We start from the raw sequence: 4854 nt of genomic DNA on the forward strand, positions 1-4854 counted from the left end.
AGAAAAACAGAAAGAAGAAAGAAGAAAGATATCATGAGAAACAAAGGGACTCCCTCAACCCCTCGTCTCCACTCATGGAAATGCAGTGTTGGCCATTAAGAATGAAAGATTACATTTACTGAAAAAGATATACGAATACTAATAAGCACATAAAAAGATGCTCAGCATCATTAGTCATCAGGAAAATGCAAATCAAAACCAGAATGACACCAGCAATGAACAACCCAAAAAGGAAATTAAGAATATAATTCCATTTACAATAGAATCCAAAAGAATAAAATACCTAAGAATAAGTTTAACCAAGGAAGTAAAAGACCTGTATGCAGAAAGCTACAAAACACAATTGAAAGACCTAAATAAATTCATGGGTATGAATTGGAAGACTTAATATTGTTAAGATGGCAATACTACCCAAGCAGTCTAGATTCAATACAATCTTTATCAAAATTCCAATGGCCTTTTTTGCAGAAATGGAAAAGTTGATTCTCAAATTCATATGGAGTTCTAAGGAGCCCTTCTAGTACCTCAGTGTGTTAACCAACCAACCTGGAAGCTCTCTGTACCCCATTTAGAGGTTTTTAATGGAATTGATTAAATAATTGGTCCTTGGTGATTAACTTAATCTTCGGCCTCTGGAGGGAGGGGATAGGGTTGGAAGTTCCAATTACAATCCTGACTTTCTGGCAACCAGCCCCCACCCTAAAGCTATCTAGGGGCCCCCAGCCACCCGTCATCTCATTAGCATACAAAAGATTTATCACTCTGGAGATTCTGAGGGTTTTAGGAGCTGTGTGTCAGGAACTGGGTACAAAGATCATATACAGTTGACCCTTGGATGTCACGAGTTTAAACCCGTGTATACATGGATCAGCGCAGTTCAAACCTGCGTTGTTTGAGGGTAAACTATTTTTGATCTGCTGATGCAGAGGGCAGACTGTAGCTATACACAGATTTTCAACTGTACGAGTGTCAGTGCCTCTGAAGTTTTCATCCTCTTTTCCTGGTCTTCAGACTTCCCTAGAAATGGGTTTACCTTCTAGGTTTCATTTGGTTGAAAATGGAGAACAGAGGGGCCTCAGCAGAATGGGAGAGCCAGAAGTCTGACAGTCAAGAAAACCTAGATGAGGCTAATTTGGAACCCTGGGGGCTGGAGAAGCAAGTTAATCTACACACTCAAGCCAACCCTGACTCACAGGGAAGTGACTTCAAAACAGCTTTCGTAATCCCACCTGGACATTGGCCACCTTTCCCCTCCCAGTTTTGTCTTTGGCTTCAGGCCACTCACTCACTCTCTCTGATCCTCCCTTTTCTCATCCCTAATAGGGGGAGAAAAAGGCTTAGATGAAGAATAATGAAGATCATCCATGTGTTAAGAGCATTGAATTTGGAGTTGTAACATCAGATGCTCATGTTGACTCTGCTAATTTGCTGCTCAAGCATGACAGGTCATTATGTTGCTCTCTGGGCTTCAGCTTTATCTCTTTAATGAGGGGATCGGAATGTAAGGTCCCCTTCAGGTGCTAAAATGATGATTCTTTAAGAAGTATGGAGCAACAGAGATATATAAGGGTGTGGCTGTAGACAAAGGACTGTGTAATGACTCTCTTATCCTGAGAGTGGGCCCTAGGCTTCCAGATACAGCTCTGCCTTCTTTCCATCATCCCCAGGTTGCTCTCTGAGCTATGGGTGAAGGGCCCTCTGCCAAAGCCCTTGCTCTTGATACTGCCTCATTTTACCCAGCACCAGTCCAACCCCAAAGCGATTTCATCTCTGAGGCATGTGATAGCAGCTCCTCTCCCTGCCATGCCTCTGTTCCTCTTCCTTCCAGGCTCAGCCCTGCAACTCCACTGGCTGATTCACAATAGGGATTTCTCACGAACTGTAAACCCTGTAGCAGAACTAATTCTTCTAAATGCTGACCTCTGAGTCAAACCCAAATTCTGAGTAAAAACCAAACTTGAATAAAGAATCAAACCAAAGTTGTTTTAAATACCTTGTGAACCAATTTAAACCTAAACACTCATGATCACACTTCTAAAATGGATGTTCATAACCCGAAACTATTAAATATAATTAAATGATTCTCTTATGTTTTCTGCATTTCTAAAATTCAAAAATTGCCTTAATAAATGCCTTATTTTAAACCTCTTGATACATCAATGTATATTTCCTAAGACAAAGAGTATTCTTTTACATAACCACAGTAATGTTATCAAATTCAGATTTAACATTGTTGCAATACTTTTATCTATAGTCCACATTTCAGTTTCATTAATTGTCCTACTGACGACATATTTAAGAGCAGAAGCAGACATACTAGTCTCTGAGAAATTCCATTACGTGCGTACATCTTTCTCTGAAGATGCTGGATAAGTTGTAGGGGTCCTCTACAGAGTCCAAGGGAGCTCCTTTTCTCCATCTTCAACTGTGGCTGTGGATAAGCTCGGCTGACCAGTCAAAGCATGTGTGTTGGGGAAGGTCAAAACTGATAGATGGGTGCTTTCCAGATGCAATCTGAGCCATTGGTTGCTTCTGAAAGCACAAGGGTTGGTGAGGTGAGTCCACCTGTCTTCTCAGCAGTACCAGCAACTGCTGTCTCCCTTCTTGAGCAAGGAATAGCATTTACATCAGCTTTGAAACCAAACAGACTTGCTTTGAGTCCCATATTTTCCCACTTAGTGGTTTGTGAACTTAGAGAGGCAGATATAAAACAGTACCTACCTCATTGTTTTTATAAGGATTAAATGAAATGATACACATGACATAACACCCTGCCTGGTGCATGGTAACTGTTCAACAAGTATTAGTGATTGTAGTTATTTTACAGCTGGGTAGCTCAAAACCCAGAACAAGATCCCTGGGATTTCCTTTCTGTTCACTCATTCTTACTTTCTTTGGTAGTTTGCCCTCTCCATTTCTCCAAACTTTAAGGGTAAGCAAGCTGTACCAGACACATATAAATGCTTGTCAGAACTCTCCCCATCAGAAACAACAAATTTCTTCCACAGCATCTTTAACTCTAGCACCACCTGGTGGTTCACCAGCACAAAGTAACCCTGGCCACTTCTGGAGAACCAAGGTTGACAGTGGTGGAACATCATCGGAGCAGTTCTCATCTTGGAGGCCTTGCTAAGTGTCAGGCATACTATGCATTTCAGGTGCCTTATTGCATTTAACCCTTCCCATAATCATAACGGAGCATTATTACAGGTAGAAAAATCACTGCTCTGAGACATTAAATAATTTGCCACATCTCACTGGCAGAGCCAGTCAGATGTCAGATGTCACACTCACCACCATGATGCTACCTTGACAGTTTTACACCTGGCAAGTCTCTTCACATTCACAGCCTTCCTTACACTAATAAAGAAACCGATAGAGACTTACCTGAAATCACAAGCCCAGCTAATGGCAGAGCTAGCAGCAGAGCTGTTTGTCTACAGAGCTGACTCTGCCCTGGGCTCTTAGCCTCAGGATGATCCTGCCAAGCAATTTCAGACTATACCCGAGTTCCCGGACAGGGTTTAGAGTTGATTATCAGAGAACCCTAGAGGTAAATTGTTTTCACATGTACCTCTAGTTCCTATTGGTTCAGCCATGTCCTCAGTAACTTTGGCACCTAATGTTTTCACATTCCTTGGCTGGTCAGTTTCTATGTCCCTGGAGGCAGTGTCCCATCAGGGTGGGACTTGGCAGGTATGAGTCCCAGCAGGCATTCACTCAAATTGGCAACAAGGGAGAAGCTGGCACAAGACTTAAAATTTCACCTTGGCGTTCAGCCCTGAATCCACTGTGCCTGTCTGGGAGCGTCATGGTATGAGAACTGGAGCCAGAGAAGAAAAGATGGCAAGTGCTGCAGGTCCAGACAGGCAAGCACAACAGCCCACATATCCGGCACCACTGTGCTACTTTCCAACTTTTGACTTCAAACAGCACCTAGGGATGCATTAGGAGAAAAGGCATGTACAGGCAGGTCTGTCCCTCCCAAAGGGTGACTGGGTTTCAAGGCTATCAACTAGACCAGATGAGAAAATGGGCAAATATATGCTGAAAAAGCAGTGACAGAAAAGTGCCATTATGGGTCAATTTTATTAAAAACATTGTTTTCTTAAATCTGGAGAAAGCAAAACGTGCACCATCCTGGTTCTTCAACTAGGCTTCCTAAGCTACCACATAGGAGCTCAAGCACCTCAACCTTTGGAGAAATGTTAAATTCTCTTCTGTTCTTGACCTGGCCTAAAAGCAGTGCTCCAACTGGGCCAGCCTCCGACTTGCTCTTGGATGGTTATTTCCTCTCCTACCCAGTGCCAGCAATGCAAGAAAAAGGAGAGTGGGAGGCTTAGTGTCTGCTTTTCCACTGAGCCCACTCTATTGACTTAAAGGCAACCAGATATAGAATCAATTTCGAAATTAAAATTAGGCCAGGACTAAAATTTGGCTTTGCTACTAAAGGGCTACCACTTAATCTCTTTTGGCCTATTTCATCACCTGTAAAAAGGGATATGCCCTCTACCTCCATGCAATGTTGGGTTACATGAGATAACATACTTAAAATGCCTAAAAAAGGGGGCAGGTTTCCCCTTACTTAGCGTGGATGTGGGATTGGGGGAAGATACAAATTAGTTTGGGTCCAACAACTTGAACCTCCTCCCTTTGGTGTTAACTTTGGGATCATGACCTCAGACATCCTTTGCATGTACCCTTCCACAGGCAAATGTGGTGAAGACAACTAAAATCTAAGGCTGAAAAGTTTTTACCCACTACTAAACTGACACATGCCTTGGAGAGCTCACTCAGTCTCCACATTCAGACCTTTCTAGGAGCATTCCTAAAGAATCTCAAGCACACAAAGTA

This window comes from Pteropus vampyrus, unplaced genomic scaffold (genome assembly GCF_000151845.1).
Source record: "Pteropus vampyrus isolate Shadow unplaced genomic scaffold, Pvam_2.0 Scaffold74, whole genome shotgun sequence".
NCBI lineage: Eukaryota > Metazoa > Chordata > Mammalia > Chiroptera > Pteropodidae > Pteropus > Pteropus vampyrus.